The sequence below is a fragment of the Schistocerca americana genome, chromosome 7, assembly GCF_021461395.2.
Source record: "Schistocerca americana isolate TAMUIC-IGC-003095 chromosome 7, iqSchAmer2.1, whole genome shotgun sequence".
Taxonomy (NCBI): domain Eukaryota; kingdom Metazoa; phylum Arthropoda; class Insecta; order Orthoptera; family Acrididae; genus Schistocerca; species Schistocerca americana.
The window spans coordinates 227,129,334-227,150,610 of NC_060125.1; the positions used below are offsets into that span (position 1 = coordinate 227,129,334).

General features: G+C 43.8%; 1 protein-coding gene and 3 non-coding genes across 8 annotated transcripts in view; 3 read left to right on the forward strand and 1 right to left on the reverse strand.

Annotated features, from left to right (window-relative positions):
* LOC124622161 (glycine receptor subunit alpha-3) overlaps positions 1-21,277 on the forward strand; it is a 588,708-nt gene that overhangs the window by 471,854 nt on the left and 95,577 nt on the right. The window lies entirely within an intron of this gene.
* Trnav-cac lies at positions 15,018-15,090 on the forward strand. Its single transcript has one exon. It is a non-coding gene; the product is annotated as a tRNA-Val (tRNA).
* Positions 15,249-15,321, forward strand: Trnav-aac. The gene has a single exon. It is a non-coding gene; the product is annotated as a tRNA-Val (tRNA).
* Positions 19,333-19,407, reverse strand: Trnat-cgu. The gene has a single exon. It is a non-coding gene; the product is annotated as a tRNA-Thr (tRNA).

Sequence of the window (21,277 nt, forward strand, 5' to 3'; positions counted from 1 at the left end):
CGGTTTGTCATCAATAGTGTAGCAGTAGGATTTCTTCTCCTATGTATGCGCAATATGTTACATGTTCCGGGCCAGCTGCCAGAGCCTGTGCCATTCATCGATTCTCTGGAGGTCATTCTGCAAATCGTTACTATCTTCTGGCGTTGCTATTTTGTTATAGATAACCGTATCATCTGCGAACACCCTTAAAGAGCAACTGACGCTTATATATATATATATATATATATATATATATATATATATATATATATATATATAGTGTGAAACAACGCTCATCCAACCATATATATATATATATATAGTGTGAAACAACGCTCATCCAACCATATATATATATATATATATATATATATATATATATATATATATATATATATGGTTGGATGATCGTTGTTTCACACTATACATATATATATACTTTCTACTAGATCATATATATACATGATCTAGTAGAAAGTATATGTATAGTGTGAAACAACGCTCATCCAACCATATATATATCGTAAACAGTAACGGTCCTACCACACTTCCCTATACTACTCCGGAAATAACCTTTACATCCGTCGATTTTGTTTCGTTAAGACCGACTTCTGTCTGCAAGACAGTCTTGAATCCAGTCTCAGATCTGCTCCGGTACTAGATAAGCTCGCATTTGCTTCAGTAAACGGCAGTGCGTGCTGGTGTCAAATCCCTTCCTGAAGTCACGGCACATGGAAACAACGGCACTGTGAATTTCGTGGAGGAACAGAGCGAGCTGTTTCGCAGGATCTGTGTTTGCGGAATCGATGTTGCTTTTTATAGAGAAGATTTTCATTCGCCAAAAACGTCGTAATTCTTGAGCAAGAAACATGTTCCATAATTCTTCAACGGACCGACGTCAACGACGTAGGTGTATAACTGTGTACATCTGACCTACGGCCCTTCTTAAAAACGGAAATGACCTGCGCTTTCTTCCAGTCGCTAGTTACCCATCGTTGCTCAAGTGTTTTACTATAAATTACTGCTAGACGGGGAGCGAGTTCTTTCACACAATCTTTGTAGAATCTTATAGGTATCTCATCTGGTCATGACGCCTTTCCAGTACTAAGTGATTGTAATTGTTTTTCTATTCCGCGATCATTTATCTTAATATCTTCCCCAATTCGACGTTTGTGTGACGTCTGAAAGGGGGGACCGTGTTACGATCTTCAGCGGTGAAACAGTATTTCGGCCTTCTCTCTGTTATCTTCCATTTCGGTGCCAGTAGGGTTACTGTGTGAAAGAATACATGATCTTTATCCACTTACTGATTTTACATACGATCAAAATCTCTTAGGATTTTTACTCAGATCGGTTGACAAAGTTTTACTTTCAAAGTCATTGAACGGTTCTCTCTTTGCCCTGCTTACGCTCATTTTCGCTTCGTTCAGCTTTTGTTTTCCAACTAGGTTTTTACTTCTCTTGAATCTGGGATGAAGTGCTCCATGTTTATGTAGTAGTTTTCTAACACGGCTATTAAACCATACCACGCGGAGTGGCCGCGTTGTTTGAGGCGCCATGTCACGGATTGCACGGCCCACCCGCCAGAGGTTCGAGTCCTCCCTCGGGCATGGGTGTGTGTGTTGTTCTTAGCATAAGATAGTTTAAGTAGTGTGTAAGTCTAGGGATCGATGACGTCAGCAGATTGGTCCCTTAGGAATTCACACACACACACACACACACACACATAAATCCCCTCTGGAATTTGTATCCTGTCACTCTTGCTAAGCAAAAATATCTTCCTACCCTTTATTAACATTCTTTGTAAGACCGGTTGTCATAGATGCCATCACACCCTTACGACACCTTCCTCTACTTTAACTGATTCGATAATTCAGGTCTGTTTGTTGCCAGGAGATCTAATACATTACTCTCATGATTGGTTCTCTAACTATCTGCCCAAGGTAATTTTCGGACAAGGCATATAGAACAATGTCACACGAATCCCTGTCTCTGGCACCAGTTTTGAGAGCATGGCGCTTCCGATCTATACCTGGCACGCTGAAGTCACCTCCTATTACAACATCATGATCAGGAAAATTGTTATCGATATTCTGTTAAGTTCTGTTCAAAATGGTTCAAATGCTCTGAGCACTATGGGACTTAACTTCTGAGGTCATCAGTCCCCTAGAACTTAGAACTACTTAAACCTAACTAACCTATGGACATCACACACATCCATGCCCGAGGCAGGATTCGAACCTGCGACCGTATAGGTCGAACGAGTGTTTTGTAAGCCACCTCCTTTGTTGATGAACTACATTTTCTAAGTACTCTCCAATGAATCTCAGCCTGGCACCCGCCTTACCAACAATTAATTTTATATGATCATTCCACTTCAAATCGTTCCGTACACATACTTCCAGAAATTTTACAGAGGTATCACGCCGGTAAATGCCAAACGACGCCTCGCTTGGTGTAAGGAGCGTAAACATTGGATGATTGAACAGTGCAAAAACGTTGTGTGGAGAGGCGAATCACGGTACACAATGTGGCGATCAGATGGCAGGGTGTAGGTACTGCGAATGCCCGGTGAACGTCATCTGCCAGCGTGTGTAGTGCCAACAATAAAATTTGGAGGCGGTGGTGTTATGGTGTGGTCGTGTTTTGCATAGAGGGGACTTGCACCCGTTGTTTTGCATGGCACTATCGCACTACAGGCCGAAATGGATATTTTAAGCACCTTCTCGCTTCCCACAGTTGAAGAGCATTTCGGGGATGGCGATTGCATCTTTCAACACGATCGAACACCTGTGCAAAATGCACGACCTGTGGCGGAGTGGTTACACGACAATAATATCCCTGTAATGGACTGGCGTGCACAGAGTCCTGACCTGAATCCTATAGAACACCTTTGGGATGTTTTGGAGCGCCGGGTTCGTGCCAGGCCTCACCGACCGACATCGATACCTCTCTTCAATGCAGCACTCCGTGAAGAATGGGTCGCCATTCCCAAAGAAACCGTCCAGCACCTGATTGAACGTATGCCTGCGAAAGTGGAAGGGTCATCTAGGCTAAAGATGGGCCAACACTATATTAAATTCCAGCATTACCGATGGAGGACGCCACGAACTTGTAAGTCATTTTCAGCGAGGTGTCCGGATACTTTTGATCACATAGCGTAGAACACGCCGAAGTCGTTTCTTCAGTTTCCTGAGGGTAGCACAATGCACGTCCGAGTTGGTCATTGGACTCATGAGGGAGACATCAAACAGAATAATCCCTTTAGAGTCCCAAAAGACCGTCGGCATGACTTTGTCGATTGAGGGTGCGGCTTTGAACTCTTTCTTGGGAGGAGAGTTGATGTGGCGCCACTCCACAGATTGCTGTTTTGTTTCCGGTTCGAAGCGATGAGCCCATGTTTCCATCGCCAATGACGATATTCGACAAAAATTTCTCACGATCAGGCTCTTAACGGGCTGGGAAATTCTCACAGATGGTCTTCCGTTGCTCGTTATGGTCTTCTGTTAAGCGGCGAGGAACCCTGCGGGTGCACACTTTTGAGTACCCCGAACTGGTGCAAAGCGTATCAGCACTACCAACAGAGAAGTCCAGTTGTGCAGCGCGGAATGCTCCGTCGACCATCTCAAATGAGTGTGTTCACATGTTCCAGTACTTCACGAGTCACAGTTGTGTGGGCACGTGGGAGGTCAGATAGGTTTGCCGCGCGGGGTAGCCGATCGGTCTCAGGCGTCTTATCACCGTCCGCGCGGCTGCCCCACCGTCGGAGGTTCGAGTCCTCCCTCGAGCATGGGTGTGTGTGTTGTCCTTAGCGTAAGTTAGTCTAAGTTAGATTAAGTAGTGCGTAAGCGTAGGGACCGATGACCTTAGCAGTTTGGTCCCATAAGACCTTACCACAAATTTCCAAAAAATTTTTCAGATAGGTTTGGGCGACGTTGTTGCGATGATGACAGTCGCCTCGCCCAACGACTCACCGTGCCTTTGATCACCGACTGTAGACATTCTGCAAACGCCTTTGAATATCTGCGACGCTCTGGCTTTCCGCTAAATGTAACTCAGTGTCAGCTCTCTGCTTGGAATGCACCTCCGTTACAAGAGCCATTTTGAAGGCTGCGAACAGTGCCGCCACCACTCGGGATTTCATGAAACTATAGTGTATCTGAGGACTGACTGAGAACATCGAAAAAGCTGAAAGAAAGGCAGCACGTTTTGTATTGTTGCAAAATATGGGAGAGAGTGTCACAGAAATGATACGGGATGTGGGATGGACATCATTAAAAGAAAGGCGTTTTTCGTTGCGACGGAATCTTCTCACGAGATTCCAATCACCACCTTTGTCCTGCTAATGCGAAAATATTTTGTTGACACTGACCTACATAGGGAGGAACGATCACCACGATAAAATAAGAGAAATAAGAGCTCGTACGGAAAGATATAGGTGTTCATTCTTCCCGCGCGCTATACGAGATTGGAATAATAGAGAATTGTGAAGGTGGTTCGACGAACCCTCTGCCACGGACTTAAATCTGATTTTCAGAGTATCCATGTAGATGTAGACGTAGATGGCTAAAGCAGAAATATTCCACAATGCCCCACAACGAGTTCTGCATTTTTTCAACCGAAACTCACCGAGGAAAAATGTGTTGCATTACTTGTCGATAGGCCCTCGTATTACACCTGCCAACAAGTGCCTTCTCTGGAAGAAGGCTCTTAAGGATATCTAATTCATTCACCTAGAAGTGAATTACAGAACACTTGTGAGACCAATTCTTGCGTAATGCTCACCTATCTAAGATCTGTACCATGTTGTATGAACAGAATAAGTAAAGAAGAAGGAACGAAGAGTGGAGTGTTTCCTCACGGGATCGATTTGTAGGCGCGAGAGCGTTTCGTAGATGCCCAGCAAACTCAGATCATAGACGCTTCGAGAGAGGCGTTCTGTACGCTCCAAGAAGACCGAGAGGGGTAGCTCAGTGCTTAGCATACACGACTCGCATTCGGAAGGACGATGGTTCAAATTCACATTCGACCATCCTGATTTAGGTTTTCCGTTATTTCCCTAAGTTCGCTTATGGCACATGCCGGGATAGCTTCTTCGAAAAGTGGGGTATCCGCCCCGAGCGGCAATTTCAGGGGGTGCCAAATTCATATTCTTGAAGGAAAAAAATCTTTTTTCGCAAAGCGCCTAGCATTCAGCGTACGACGGTCTATTGATTATTCATATGATTTTGAAACGCATCCCAGTTTGTTTTTGTACATTTTTGAACACATTCTAAACTGATTTCCGAACGAATCATTAGTTGATTTTTGAATGCGTGCATAGTGTGTGTGATGTATCTACCTGGGGAATAAACTTTCCGGCAGACAAAAGGGAACGGGGCTGTACGAGCTGAGCCGAAAAAACTCGAATGGGTGAATGCTGATGACTGTTTATGAGATTGACTGGGTGTGCCAATGATCGGCGTTGTAATAATTATTAGCGAAATCCCTAGTTTAAGACTGTTGTTATTGTTGTTGTTGTGGTCTTCAGTCCTGAGACTGGTTTGATGCAGCTCTCCATGCTACTCTATCCTGTGCAAGTTGCTTCATCTCCCAGTACCTACTGCAGCCTACATCCTTCTGAATCTGCTTAGTGTATTCATCTCTTGGTCTCCCTCTACGGTTTTTACCCTCCACGCTGCCCTCCAATACTAAATTGGTGATCCCTCGATGTCTCAGAACATGTCCTACCAACCGATCCCTTCTTCTAGTCAAGTTGTGCCACAAGCTCCTCTTCTCCCCAATTCTATTCAATACCTCCTCATTAGTTATGTGATCTACCCATCTAATCTTCAGCATTCTTCTGTAGGACCACATTTCGAAAGCTTCTATTCTCTTCTTGTCTAAACTACTTATCGTCCACGTTTCACTTCCATACATGGCTACACTCCATACAAATACTTTCAGAAACGACTTCCTGACATTTAAATCTATACTTGATGTTAACAAATTTTTCTTCTTCAGAAACGCTTTCCTTGCCATTGCCAGTCTACATTTTATATCCTCTCTACTTCGACCATCATCAGTTATTTTGCTCCCCAAATAGCAAAACTCCTTTACTACTTTAAGTGTCTCATTTCCTAATCTAATTCCCTTAGCATCACCCGACTTAATTCGACTACATTCCATTATCCTCGTTTTGCTTTTGTTGATGTTCATCTTATACCCTCCTTTCAAGACACTGTCTATTCCGTTCAACTGCTCTTCCCAGTCCTTTGCTGTCTCTGACAGAATTACAATGTCATCGGCGAACCTCGATTTTTTATTTCTTCTCCATGGATTATAATATCTACTCCTAACTTTTCTTTTGTTTCCTTTATTGCTTGCTCAATATACAGATTGAATAACATCGGGATAGGCTACAACCCTGTCTCACTCCCTTCCCAACCACTCCTTCCCTCTCATACCCCTCGACTCTTATAACTGCCATCTGGTTTCTGAACAAATTGTAAATAGCCTTTCGCTCCGGTATTTTACCCCTGACACCTTCAGAATTTGAAAGAGAGTATTCCAATCAACATTGTCAAAAGCTTTCTCTAAGTCTACAAATGATAGAAACGTACCTCACGTGTTCTGACATTTCTGCGGAATCCAAACTGATCTTCGCCGAGGTCGGCTTCTACCAGTTTTTCCATTTGTCTGTAAAGAATTCGCGTTAGTATTTTGCAGCCGTGAGTTATTAAACTGATTGTTCGGTAATTTTCACATCTGGTAACACGTGCTTTCTTTGGGATTGGAAATATTATATTCTTCTTGAAGTCTGAGGGTATTTCGCCTGTGTCATACATCTTGCTCACCAGATGGTAGAGTTTTGTCAGGACTGGCTCTCCTAAGGCTGTCAGTAGTTCTAATGGAATGTTGTCTACTCCCGGGGCCTTGTTTCGACTCAGGTCTTTCAGTGCTCTGTCAAACTCTTCACGCAGTATCATATCTCCCATTTCATCTTCATCTACATCCTCTTCCATTTCCATAATATTGTCCTCAAGTACATCGCCCTTGTATAGACCCTCTATACACTCCTTCGACCTTTCTGCTTTCCCTTCTTTGCTTAGAACTGGGTTCTCATCAAAGCTCTTGATATTCATGCAAGTGGTTCTCCTTTCTCTAAAGGTCTCTTTAATTTTCCTGTAGGCAGTACCCCTAGTGAGATAAGCCTCTACATCCTTACATTTGTTCTAGCCATCCCTGCTTAGCCATTTTGCACTTCCTGTCGATCTCATTTTTGAGACGTTTGTATTCCTTTTTGCCTGCTTGATTTACTGCATTTTTATATTTTCTTCTTTCGTCAATTAAATTCAATATATCTTCTGTTACCCAAGGATTTCTGCTAGCCATCGTCTTTTTACCTATGTGATCCGCTGCTGCTTTCACTACTTCATCCCTCAAAGCTACCCATTCTTCTTCTACTGTATTTTTTCCCCATTCTTGTCAATTGTTCCCTTATGCTCTCCCTGAAACTCTGTACAACCTCTGGTTTAGTCAGTTTATCCAGGTCCCATCTCCTTAAATTCCCACCTTTTTGCAGCTGCTTCAGTTTTAATCTACAGTTCATAAGCAGTAGATTGTTGTCAGAATCCACATCTGCCCCTGGAAATGTCTTACAATTTAAAACCTGGTTCCTAAATCTCTGTCTTACCATTATATAATCTATCTGATACCTTTTAGTATCTCCATGGTTCTTCCACGTATACAACCTTCTTTTATGATTCTTAAACCAAGTGTTAGGTATGATTAAGATATGCTCTGCGCAAAATTCTACCAGGCGGCTTCCTCTTTCCTTTCTTAGCCCCAATCCATATTCACCAACTATGTTTCCTTCTCTCCCTTTTCCTACTCTTGAATTCCAGTCACCCATGACTACTAAATTTTCGTCTCCCTTCACTACCTGAATAATTTCTTTTACCTCCTCATACATTTCATCAATTTCTTCATCATCTGTAGAGCTAGTTGGCATATAAACTTGTACTACAGTAGTAAACGTGGGCTTCGTGTCTATCTTGGCCACAATAATGCGTTCACTATGCAGTTTGTAGTAGCCTACCCGCACTCCTATTTTTTTATTCATTATTAAACCTACTCCTGCATTACCCCTATTTGATTTTGTATTTATAACCCTGTATTCACCTGGCCAAAAGTCTTGTTCCTCCTGCCACCGAACTTTACTAATTCCCACTATATCTATCTTTAACCTATCCATTTCCCTTTTTAAATTTTCTAACCTACCTGCCCAATTAAGGGATCTGACATTCCACGCTCCGACCCGTAGAACGCCAGTTTTCTTTCTCCTGATAACAACGTCCTCTTGAGTAGTCCCCGCCCGGAGATCCGAATGGGGGACTATTTTACCTGTGGAATATTTTACCCAAGAGGACGCCATCATTTAATCATACAGTAGAGCTGCATGCCCTCGGGAAAAATTACGGCTGTAGTTTCCCCTTGCTTTCAGCCGTTCGCAGTACCAGAACAGCAAGGCCGTTTTGGTTAGTGTTGCAAGGCCAGATCAGTCAATCATCCAGACTGTTGCCCCTGCAACTACTGAAAAGGCTGCTGCCCCTCTTCAGTTTAAGACTACTAGAGTAGAAATAAAGGACTAATATGAATAACAGGTAAGAAAGATTACATTTTATCTTCTCGGTGTATCCAAGAAAATGAAATTCTGACAGAACATTTTTGCCAGATCGGTTCACTACTAAGGACCAGCAGCCGCTTAACTTCTGTTCTCGGTATAGCGCGGAAAACGCGTTGTACGAACGGCTAACCAGACAATAAACGCGGGATAACTAAACCGGTGATTCTGGCAGGATTACTGAAGTTAACCAGAGAATGGGTTTTGACAATGGCGGGAATAGTTACAGAATTAGTGACGAAAAGACTGTTTGCTAGAACGAGGAAGGAGAAGAAACGGAGGCATCACACAAATTATATAGAAGAATATGACTATTTCAAATTTACATAAAAATTTCGTACTACTACTTTTCGATCTCGTGCTTGAGAAACTGGAGCATACGAATAAAATGTGAAACTATTTCCTAACATAAAACTTTTTGCTTGTAGTAGGCCAATAGGCATTCAATATCGATACTTCAGAAATTATATTCTGTCGTCGTATTTATATAAGAATGGCAATTTGTGTCAAAACCGTCTCGCTTATTTGGCGAGTGTTACGACTGCTGCAGTATTAGAAATGCCTATTTCGTTTTATCTAGCAGACGGTGACATTATAAATGTAATCAAATCGAGAAACCACACCACTCTTGGATACTATTCGTCTTAGCCCGCTCGGCTAGCCCCGCGGTCTAGCGCGCTGTTTCCCGAGCGGGAAGGCGTGCCGGTCCCCGGCACGAATCCGCCCGACGGATTATGGTATGAGACGTTCCTTGTGGGAAAGGAGGTGGGGGGAGGGTACACCGGGGCCGAATCGCACCAGTAACACTGCGTTCGGTGTGGGGCGGCGGTGGGGTGGGTGGACTGCTGTAGCCTGTTGTGAATCACTGAGGGCTACGGCGGGACGAAGCCTCTCCGTCGTTTCTAGGTCCCCTGTTCAATACACAATGCACAATTCGTATTAAAAGCTTTTTCAGTATTAGACAACGACATTTTGATTTTTCATGTAGACTGGAATACTCTCTTTCAAATTCTGAAGGTGGCAGGGGTACAATACAGGGAGCGAAAGGCTATTTACAATTTGTACAGAAACCAGATGGCAGTTATAAGAGTCGACGGATATGAAAAGGAAGCAGTGGTTGGGAAGGGAGTGAGACAGGGTTGTAGCCTCTCCCCGATGTTATTCAATCTGTATATTGAGCAAGCAGTAAAGGAAACAAAAGAAAAATTCGGAGTAGGTATTAAAATTCATGGAGAAGAAATAAAAACTTTGAGGTTCGCCGATGACATTGTAATTCTGTCAGAGACAGCAAAGGACTTGGAAGAGCAGTTGAATGGAATGGACAGTGTCTTGAAAGGAGGATATAAGATGAACATCAACAAAAGCAAAACGAGGATAATGGAATGCAGTCAAATTAAATCGGGTGATGCTGAGGGGATTAGATTAGGAAATGAGGCACTTAAAGTAGTAAAGGAGTTTTGCTATTTGGGGAGCAAAATAACTGACAATGGTCGAAGTAGAGAGGATATAAAATGTAGACTGGCAATGGCAAGGAAAGCGTTTCTGAAGAAGAGAAATTTGTTAACATCGAGTATAGATTTAAGTGTCAGGAAGTCGTTTCTGAAAGTATTTGTGTGGAGTGTAGCCATGTATGGATGTGAAACATGGACGATAACCAGTTTGGACAAGAAGAAAATAGAAGCTTTCGAAATGTGGTGCTACAGAAGAATGCTGAAGATAAGGTGGGTGGATCACGTAACTAATGAGGAGGTATTGAATAGGATTGGGGAGAAGAGAAGTTTGTGGCACAACTTGACTAGAAGAAGGGATCGGTTGGTAGGACATGTTTTGAGGCATCAAGGGATCACAAATTTAGCATTGGAGGCCAGCGTGGAGGGTAAAAATCGTAGAGGGAGACCAAGAGATGAATACACTAAGCAGATTCAGAAGGCTGTAGGTTGCAGTAGGTACTGGGAGATGAAGAAGCTTGCACAGGATAGAGTAGCATGGAGAGCTGCATCAAACGAGTCTCAGGACTGAAGACCACAACAACAACAACATGTAGCAAAACGTTTGACGAGCTTTCATGAGGGAATAGATTCTTTCGCAGAAAGGAAATCACGCCGTGTAACGCTGTAGCAAGACAGAGGGAAAGTAATGCTGGGACCTAAGAATTGAAGAAAACGGTGTTGTCTTGCTTGTCTCTTGTCCTTACTGGTTTTGTTTCCTATAGTTAATTTCATGTCACACAGGCCGGCCGGTGTGACCGAGCGGTAGTAGGCGCTTCAGTCTGGAACTGCGCGACCTGCGGTCGCAGGTTCGAATCCTGCCTCGGGCATGGATGTGTGTGATGTCCTCAGGTTAGTTTTTAAGTAGTTCTAAGTTCTAGGGGACTGATGACCTCAGATGTTAAGTCCCATAGTGCTCAGCACCAAACCCTTTTTTTATGTCACACAAAAAAGAAAATTTTTAGTTAATTGGCCATAAAGAGTGCAAATTTTCTGAAAAGCTCTTATTCTCAGGGTCACAAATAATCCCGTACACTAATATTTGATTGCGGTATATAGATACTTTTTACTTATGGACCATCTGACAGCAGCTGAATAAAACACAATTTTAGCGCCATACGCGTTTCGCCTTTATTTTCTGCAAGGCATCATCAGTGGCCTGGAATATGTACATATGTTTGCTATTTAATTTACATTTTGTCACTGTGCCTATAGGTTATAAACAGTTCTGGCGCTTGGTATTTCCTATTAAGTAGTAATGCTTTGAACTGTACTTACAGGTTGCGTGGACGATTTCTTACATATTACGCACCTGTTGCATTTTTGGTGTTGTTCTTCTTCTTATGCATGCCAATTTGCGGTTTGTTTCCACATTCCACACCAGTATGAACTGAACGCTTGTTTCAATGCAATGTTTTGGTTTCTGTTGCCGACTGTCAAATGTTTTTGCCAAAGATCGAATGTTATTGTCAAACTTTCGAGTGTAATTGAGCTCTGCTTATACACACACATATAAGCAGAGCCCACAAAAAAATATAAACCACACAATAACACACACACACACACACACACACACACACACACACAGACAGAAAAAATTATATCACACCATAACACACAAACACACACAAATGCATACACGAACAGATGACAGATACTTCAATAATTACACTCAAAAGTTTGGCAATAACATTCGATGTTTGGCAAAAACATATGACAGTCGGCAACAGAAACCAAAACATTGCTTTGAAACAAGCGTTCATTTCATAGTGCTGTGGAATGTGGAAAAACCGCAAATTGGCATGCATAAGAAGAAGAACAACACCAAAAATGCAACTTGTAAGTACAGTTCAAAACATTACTACTCAATAGGAAATACCAAGCACCAGAACTGCTTATAACCTATAGGGACAGTGACAAAAATGTAAATTAAATAACAAACATATGTATATATTCCAGGCCACCGATGATGCCTTGAAGAAAATAAAGGCGAAACGGATGTGGCGCTAAAATTGTGTTTTTTTTCAGTTGCTGTCAGACGGTCCATAAGTAAAAATTATCAATATAACGTAATATTACACGCAACTGAGGAAGACAGGACCACAAAAGTTGAAGATACTAATAATTGAGTTTTCGTTAACGGTTGTAGGATGTCAAACCGGCCGACTGAGAGCAGGAGAGGCACCACAGGACATTTACCTTCCATTACAAAATACACACTTTTGAACTCCACAGGTGGAAGTACAGTAACGCGCGATAGAAAAATGTGTGAAAAGGTGTGGCATTGCACTTTGGCATTCGCAAGACCAAATAACATGTTTTACATTTCCTCGAACATACCGGATGATCAAAAAGTCAGTATAAATTTGAAAACTGAATAAATCACGGAATAATGTAGATAGAGAGGTACAAATTGACACACATGCTTGGAATGACATGGGGTTTTGTTAGAAACACCCCATATTGCTAGACGCATGAAAGATCTCTTGCGCGCGTTGTTTGGTGATGATCGTGTGCTCAGCCGCCACTTTCTTCATGCTTGGCCTCCCAGGTCCCCAGACCTCAGTCCGTGCGATTATTGGCTTTGGGGTTACCTGAAGTCGCAAGTGTATCGTGGTCGATCGACATCTCTAGGGATGCTGAAAGACAACAGGCGACGCCAATGCCTCACCATAACTCCGGACATGCTTTACAGTGCTGTTCACAACATTATTCCTCGACTACAGCTATTGTTGAGGAATGATGGTGGACATATTGAGCATTTCCTGTAAAGAACATCATCTTTGCTTTGTCTTACTTTGTTATGCTAATTAATGCTATTCTGATCAGATGAAGCGCCATCTGTCGGACATTTTTGAACTTTTCTATTTTTTTTATCTAATAAAATCTAATAAAACCCCGTGTCATTCCAAGCATGTGTGTCAATTTGTACCTCTCTATCTACATTATTCCGTAATTTATTACCGAGCGAGGTGGCGCAGTGGTTAGCACCCTGGACTCGCATTCGGGAGGACGACGGTTCAATCCCGCGTCCGGCCATCCTGATTTAGGTTTTCCGTGATTTCCCTAGATCACTTCAGGCAAATGCCGGGATGGTTCCTTCGAAAGGGCACGGCCGATTTCCTTCCCCATCCTTCCCTAATCCGAGCTTGTGCTCCGTCTCTAATGACCTCGTTGTCGACGGGACGTTAAACACTAATCCCCCCCCCCCCCCCCGTAATTTATTCAGTTTTCAAATTTATACTGACTTTTTGATCGCCCTGTACATGTTTTATACATCAAACTCTTGAGAAAGATGAGCTCTACAAAATGAAAATATTTTTTTAAAATAGTTTTTTTAAATATTTGACGTCCTATCTCAAATGATCGAGAGACGGGGGGGAAATATCGTAAACCAGCGTTGATTCAGCACTCAATGTCTTAACCACCGTGCCACCTGGCTCGTTGTCTCTTCAGATATGGCGCTCACAATGGCTGGAGACTGCGGTGTATGCTCGCGACACGAGCAGTGCTTGTCCTTCACCTGGGCGGCACGCGCGGGCGCCGGCTTACGTAACGCGAGGCGGCCAGACGTGACGTGTTCGGAACAGCTGGCCGTCCCGTGTGCAGCGCATGCGCACGGGCTGTCCGGACCTCGCCGCGCCGCGCCGCCCGACTGCTCATTCGCGGCCAACGAGCGGCTTCCTGGCCGCGCGACCTGCGCGTTCACACACACACACACACTCACACATACAGCCTAATTAAACGTCCCGCGCTTCTGCGGTCACTGTGCCTGCAGGAAATCCACTCTCGGCCGTCGTTTCCCACCATCACAGCCACAACCATACTTCGGACTCATAGAGTGCTACTGTGCACCTCAGGTGCGGGTGGTCAGTCTGCATCTACATCTACATGGATTCTCTGAAAATAACATTTAAGTGCCTTGCCGCTGGGCTCGCAATGACTGCTGCTGAGAAAGTGATTGTTTCTGGTGATATTACTTACAATAACGACTGTGCGAAACGTCGCTATCTCGTTCAGGGTGCTACGGCAGACACCCTCCCGAATACCCCGAAGACTTCTTGAGCCCTCGGCTGTGATCTATATCTACATCCATACTCTGCAAGCCACCTGACGGTGTGTGGCGGAGTGTACCCTGAGTACCTCTATCGGTTCTCCCTTCTATTCCAGTCTCGTATTGTTCGTGGAAAGGATTGTCGGTATGCCTCTGTGTAGGCTCTAATCTCTCTGATTTTATCCTCATGGCCTCTTCGCGAGATATACGTAGGAGGGAGCAATATACTGCTAGACTCTTCGGTGAAGGTATGTTCTCGAAACTTTAACAAAAGCCCGTACCGAGCTACTGAGCGTCTCTCCTGCAGAGTCTTCCACTGGAGTTTATCTATCATCTCCGTAACGCTTTCGCGATTACTAAATGATCCCGTAACGAAGCACGCTGCTCTCCGTTGGATCTTCTCTATCTCTTCTATCAACCCTATCTTGTACTGATCCCACACCGGTGAGTAGTATTCAAGCAGTGGGCGAACAAGTGTACTGTAACCTACTTCAATTGTTTTCGAACTGCATTTCCTTAGGATTCTTCCAATGAATCTAGGGCGTCTGCTTTACCGATGATCAACTTTATATGATAATTCCATTTTAAATCACTCCTAATGCGTACTCCCAGATAATTTATGGTATTAACTGCTTCCAGTTGCTGACCTGCTATTTTGTAGCTAAATGATAAGGGATCTATCTTTCTATGTATTCGCAGCACATTACACTTGTCTACACTTGTCACTGTGATGGGTTTCAGGCTGTCAAAAGAACTATCGTGTGTGCATGCGCGGACGAGAGACAGATTGCGGCAATTTCGAGTGAACAAGGATGGACTCAGCGCGTCCGTCGTTTCCGTAGTGTAGTGGTTATCAAATCTGCTTCACACGCAGAAGGTCCCCGGTTCGATCCCTGGCGGAAACAGTATTTTCCTGCCTATGTCGTATTCTACTGCAGTGAGCCACGCCATGTGTGGATCTGCTGCATGTAGCTTCGTTATGCAAGTACCGCATTTTTTGAATTTTTAAGTTACGATGGCAACCTCATTACAAGTTATCTATGAAGTATGGTGCACAGAAGCAGTTTTCGTGGTGTAGCGGTTATCACGTCTGCCTAACACGCAGAAGGTCCCCGATTCGATTCCGGCCGGAAACACTTTTTCATCACTTTCAACAAGACGTACTAACATGCATCTGCTACCATCTGTACCCGAAACCTTCGTATTCACCTTCATCAAATATGAAATCTTTAAGTGCCTGGCACCTTCAAAATTCTCTATTATTCCAATCTCGTATAGCACGCGGAAAGAAGGAACACCTATATCTTTCCGTACGAGCTCTGATTTCCCTTATTTTATCGTGGTGATCGTTCCTCCCTATGTAGGTCGGTGACAAAAGGAGAAAGTTGGTGATTGGAATTTCGTGAGAAGATTCCGAGGCAACAAAATGCGCCTTTCTCTTAATGATGTCCAGCCCAAATCCTGTATCATTTCTGTCACACTCTCTCCCATATTTCGCGATAATACAAAACGTGCTGCCCTTCTTTGAACTTTTTCGATGTACTCCGTCAGTCCTATCTGATAAGGACCCCAGACCGCGTAGCAGTATTGTAAAAGAGGACGGACAAGCGTAGTGTAGGCAGTCTCCTTAGTAGGTCTGTTACATTTTCTAAGTGTCCTGCCAATAAAACGCAGCCTTTGGTTAGCCTTCCCCACAACATTTCCTATGTGTTCCTTCCAATTTAAGTTGTTCGTAATTGTAACACCTAGGTTCAAATGGTTCAAATGGCTCTGAACATTATGGGACTCAACTTCTGAGGTCATTAGTCCCCTAGAACTTAGAACTACTTAAACCTAACTAACCTAAAGACATCACACACATCCCTGCTCAAGGCAGGATTCGAACCTGCGACCGTAGCGGTCTCGCGGTTCCAGACTGCAGCGCCCAGAACCGGACGGCCACTTCGGCAGGCAACACCTAGGTATTTAGTTGAATTTACGGATTTTAGATTAGACTGATTTATCGTGTAACCGAAGTTTAATGAGTTCCTTTTAGCACTCATGTGGATGACCTCACAATTTTCGTTATTTAAGGTCAACTGCCACTTTACGCACCATTCAGATATCTTTTCTAAATCGTTTTAGAGTTTGTTTTGATCTTCTGATGACTTTATTAGTCAATAAACGACAGCATCATCTGCAAACAACCGAAGACGGCTGCTCAGATTGTCTCCCAAATCGTTTATATAGATAAGTAACAGCAAAGGGCCTATAACCATTACCTTGGGGAACGCCAGAAACCACTTCTGTTTTACTCGATGACTTTCCGTCAATTACTACGAACTGTGACCTCTCTGACAGGAAATCACAAATCCAGTCACATACCTGAGACAATATTCCATAAGCGTGCAATTTCACTACGCGTCGCTTGTGTGGTACGGTGTCAAAAGCCTTCCGTAAATCCAGAAATACGGAATTGATCTGAAATCCCTTGTCAATAGCACTCAACACTTGATGTGAATAAAGAGCTAGTTGTGTTTCACAGGAGCGATTTTTTCTAAACCCAATAGCACAGTATTTGAATAAAAAGCCTATAACGCAGCGTTTATGTTTCATTATAAAATTATAATTAACCCTCGACGCTGATAAGCCAAAACATTTTGACCACTGCTCACCGCGGCGTTGGATGCCGCCATGTGCCGTTGCGGTCACGTGACGCGGTCACAAAAGTATGTAAGCGGAGCAGACGCGGAAAGGGTTCAAATGGCTCTGAGCACTATGGGACTCAACTGCTGTGGTCATCAGTCCCCTAGAACTTAGAACTACTTAAACCTAACTAACCTAAGGACATCACACACATCCATGCCCGAGGCAGGATTCGAACCTGCGACCGTAGCAGTCGCACGGTTCCGGACTGCGCGCCTAGAACCGCGAGACCACCGCGGCCGGCCCACGCGGAAAGAGGATCACCCTAGCGAAGATATGGGCCACAAATGCGGAAATCCATTGAGATCAGCGACTTTGACAAAGGGCAGATCATTATTCCGGAGAGCCTGTCAACGAGTACCTCGAAAACGGCACAGCTAGTCGAATGTACACGTGCTACTGTCGTAAGCATCTACGGGAAGAGGTAGGACAGCGAAACTACCACTAGGCGCTAAATGGTTGGACGGTCTACATCTACATCTACATCTACATGATTACTCTGCAATTCACATTTAAGTGCTTGGCAGAGGGTTCATCGAACCACAATCATACTATCTCTCTACCATTCCACTCCCGAACAGCGCGCGGTAAAAACGAACACCTAAACCTTTCTGTTCCAGCTCTGATTTCTCTTATTTTATTTTGATAATCATTCCTACGTATGTAGATTGGGCTCAACAAAATATTTTCGCATTCGGAAGAGAAAGTTGATGACTGAAATTTCGGAAATAGATCTCGCCGCGACGAAAAACGTCTTTGCTTTAATGACTTCCATCCCAACTCGCGTATCATATCTGCCACACTCTCTCTCCTATTACGTGATAATGCAAAACGAGCTGCCCTTTTTTGCACTCTTTCGACGTCCTCCGTCAATTCCACCTGGTAAGGATCCCACACCGCGCAGCAATATTCTAACAGAGGACGAACGAGTGTAGTGTAAGCTGTCTCTTTAGTGGACTTGTTGCATCTTCTAAGTGTCCTGCCAATGAAACGCAACCTTTGGCTCGCCTTCCCCACAATATTATCTATGTGGTCTTTCCAACTGAAGTTGTTCGTAATTTTAACACCCAGGTACTTAGTTGAATTGACAGCCTTGAGAATTGTACTATTTATCGAGTAATCGAATTCCAACGGATTTCTTTTGGAACTCATGTGGATCACCTCACACTTTACGTTATTTAGCGTCAACTGGCCACCTGCCACACCATACGGCAGTCTTTTCTTAATCGCTTTGCAGCTGATATTGGTCTTCGGATGACCTTACTAGACGGTAAATTACAGCATCATCTGCGAACAACCTAAGAGAACTGCTCAGATTGTCACCCAGGTCATTTATATAGATCAGGTACAGCAGAGGTCCCAGGACGCTTCCCTGGGGAACAGGAAATCACGAATCCAGTCGCACAACTGAGACGATACCCCATAGGCCCGCAGCTTGATTAGAAGTCGCTTGTGAGGAACGGTGTCAAAAGCTTTCCGAAAATTAGAAATACGGAATCAACTTGAGATCCCTTTACTGAACGTGACGTTCGGAGGCTTGTTTGCTCTGCAAAGTAGGACAGATTGTGATCTGTGGCATCTCTGCCCAGAGAGCACAACACAGTCCACGCACAAGTGTTTTGGAGTTCGTCGTACATTGCTGAGCTCCGCAGCAAACCATCCCTACGTGTTCACATGTTGACTCAACGACATCGTCAATTACGATAACAGTTGGCACGGGACCAACGGGATTCGATAGTCGATCAGTGGAAACTCGTCGGCTCTTCGGATGGATCACACATTGTTACGTTTGATCGACGGTCGTCTCCACAAACGCCGTTATCGAGGTGAACGGCGGCTCGAAACGTGCAGCGCGCCACTAATGCAGGATGGTGGGAGCAGTATTATGCTACGGGAGACAATCTCCTGCGCTTGCATGGGACCTGTGGTTGTAATCGAAGACACGCTGCGAATCATCTGCATCACTTCGTGCTTAATGTCTTCCCCGACGGCAACGTCTTATTTCAGCAGCGTTAATTGTCCGTGCCTCGGAGCTAGAACCGTGCTACAGTGGTTTGAGAAGCGTTATAGTGAACTCTCGTTGAAGTCTCGGCGACCAAATTCACCTAATGGAAGTCCTATAGAATCCGCATCGGTTGCCATCATCGCGTGCGCAAATTAGCGGCCCGTTATTTATCCTAATTACATGACTTGTGCGTAGACACCGAAGGCCGCATACCTCCGCAAACCTACCAACGAACTGTCGAATTCCTAATACGCAGAATCAGTGGTGTATTTCGTTCAGAAGACGGACAAACAAGCTGTTAAGGCTATGAAGATGGTATCTGTTCTTTCGGACATGTCCGAAAGAACAGATACCATCGGTGACCATGCAGCTCTCTTAGAATGAAATGATAATTAAATCAAGACCCTAAGCTGTTGAAAGGTGTTGATATACATCAACGGGGACAGTTGAAAATGTGTGCCCCGACCGGGACTCGAACCTGGGATCTCCTGCTTACGCGACAGACGCTCTATCCAATTGAGCCACCGAGGGCACAGAGGACAGTACAGCTGAAGGGATTTATCCCTTGTACGCTCCCCGTGAGACCGACATTCCCAACGTAATGTCCACACACTACATATGGACATGTCCGAAAGAACAGATACCATCGGTGACCATGCAGTTCTCTTGGAATGAAATGATAATTAAATTAAGACCCTAAGCTTCTTCTGTGCTGGGTCCACAAGCATTGCCCAAACTCTTATGGGAGTCGGTAAGATTTCTGCCGCAAGTAATGAGTGTAATGGGCAGGGGCACCCCGGCACGGTAGCTCAGCGTGTTCGGTCAGAGAGCTGGTTGGCCTCTCCAATAAAATACTGAGTAGAAGGATGAACAAACGAACTTGAACGGATGTCATGTGACGTCCGCAACGACCAAACACAACGATCAAGAACGAACAAAATGGAAAAAAGATGGATAAAGAGTCTGCTGTGTAAGCAGGAGATCCCAGGTTCGAGTCCCGGTCGGCGCACACATTTTGAACTGTCCATGTTGATGTATATCAACGCCTGTCGACAGCTTAGAGTCTTGATTTAATTATCATTTCAAGCTACTAAGGAACTGGTCATAATGTTTTGACTCATCAGTGTATTTTTCTGATAAGCATTCGATTATGGTTTACTGACAATACTACTCTGCATGCCCAAAACTTAAAGACGATAGTGAGTAGCGCATCATGTCTCACTGGCAAGTTACCTAGATCGATGATTCTTGGACCATACGTAGAAAGAACTATTACAGTATAGTACAGAGGGTAACTGAAATATTGTACAGAAGATAACTGAAAGAAATACTCCCTGAGACGAAAAAAACTGACACTTTTATTCAGAGACAAAAATTAAATGAAAAACTGACACTTTTATTCAAAGACAAAAATTAAAATCACCGCGTTTCTTATGGTTCCCTGGACATTACATAAGGCGTGACACGGTTCTTAACTGGGTGTGTGGTCACCACAGACGTGGATGCATGCTCTGCAACGTGCATCGTGCTGCCGTACTGGCCACAAGTTCGCAAACGGGTTGTCGTGGCAGGTCGTTCCCAAGGCAACTGGAAACTATCAGATTGCCACTCCGTGGGTCGCGCTGCTATTGGCTAACACGTATTAAGTCATCGGTGGTACTGTTCCACCGCCAGAGTTTGTAACACCAGCGTCCTGAATTGTGTGCTGTTAAGTGCTGCCGCTTATTATTAAGCATCCACTTAAATCTAAAATAATAATAGATAAACACTTGTATGGTATAATAAAAGCCATCTTCAAAGATTTAATATTAAGAGTTAGACCATCTTACTCTTTTCATGAATACTCACTGTGGTTCAGGAAGTTGACGACGCAGCCCACTGAAGATTGTTCTTCGCGGCAAGTTTTTTATGTTTTCTGTTTCAGCTTTTGTGTTTAGATGCCTTACTCTAATGAAGATTCTTATCTCTACAGAAAGAGAAATTACTTTGTGATGCATTTCGGGAATCTTTGAGTTTAGTATAGAAATTAACTTTTGTGTCACTCCGTCACACTTAGCTACACGTGGCCCATGAAAACTGCAAAGTATCGCTTCAAACTCTTTTATTTTATTGAACCAGTCAGTTGAAGGAGAAGTGAGAGTCCACCTGCGGAGGTTACGGAGATCCAGTCATTACCGGCGATGTAATCTGCATCCGGAAAAAGTTTCTATCAGACTGGACACAAGGAACTGTGAATATGCATGCATTTAAATGCTGTATAATCAGCAAGATATTTCAGTGCTTCTTGGGGTTTGCAGTCACCGCTCATTGTTGACTGAACTGTACGAAAGTGCAACAGATCTAGTTAGTAATCTTACAGTCAAGCAAGCCAATACGAGAGAACGATTATAGACGAATTATTG